Below are 646 nucleotides of genomic sequence, written 5' to 3' on the forward strand. Positions count from 1 at the left end.
CAGCGCTGTGTCCCCCCTATAGAGCTGAGCCCACAGCAGAAGGAGTTCCAGGCCACAGCACGGCGCTTTGCACTGGAGGAAATCATCCCCGTGGCAGCACAGTATGACCGAACTGGAGAGGTACCCCCCTCCCTATAAGCTCAGCCCCCCCAACCCTAATTAAGGGCTAGCCGTTAATTAACACCCTGTTGCAGTACCCCATGCCCCTGATCAAACGTGCCTGGGAGCTGGGGCTGATCAATACTCACATCCCTGAGAGCTGCGGTGAGTGAATGGCTGCACCCACAGCTCTGTGCGTGTGTGGGGAGCTGGGGGGTCTCGGTGGGTCACTCTGTGGGGTCTCTATGGGGCTCTGTGGGATCCCGCAGGTGCCCTATGAGGTCCCTATGGGGCCTCTCTGGGGACCCTGTGGTGCCCTTTCGGGTCCCTGTGCATCCCTATGGGGCTCTGTGAGATCCTAGTGGTGCCCTACGTGTCTCTGTGGGGTCCCTACGGGATCAGTGGGTCCTTGTGGGGTCCCTACGGGATCAGTGGGTCCTTGTGGGGTCCCAGCTGTGGGTGCTGCCCCACAGGCGGGCTGGGCCTGGGCTGCTTCGAGGCCTGCCTCATCACCGAGGAGCTGGCGTACGGCTGCACCGGCGTCCAG

At 62.5% G+C, this 646-nt stretch overlaps 1 long non-coding RNA gene across 1 annotated transcript; it reads left to right on the forward strand.

The window, feature by feature from the left end:
* Window positions 1-6: 6 nt before the first annotated feature.
* Window positions 7-646, forward strand: LOC104915924. Its single transcript, XR_796495.2, has 3 exons — window positions 7-120; window positions 195-264; window positions 573-646. It is a non-coding gene; the product is annotated as an uncharacterized LOC104915924 (long non-coding RNA).

This window comes from Meleagris gallopavo, unplaced genomic scaffold, assembly GCF_000146605.3.
Source record: "Meleagris gallopavo isolate NT-WF06-2002-E0010 breed Aviagen turkey brand Nicholas breeding stock unplaced genomic scaffold, Turkey_5.1 ChrUn_random_7180001860400, whole genome shotgun sequence".
Taxonomy (NCBI): domain Eukaryota; kingdom Metazoa; phylum Chordata; class Aves; order Galliformes; family Phasianidae; genus Meleagris; species Meleagris gallopavo.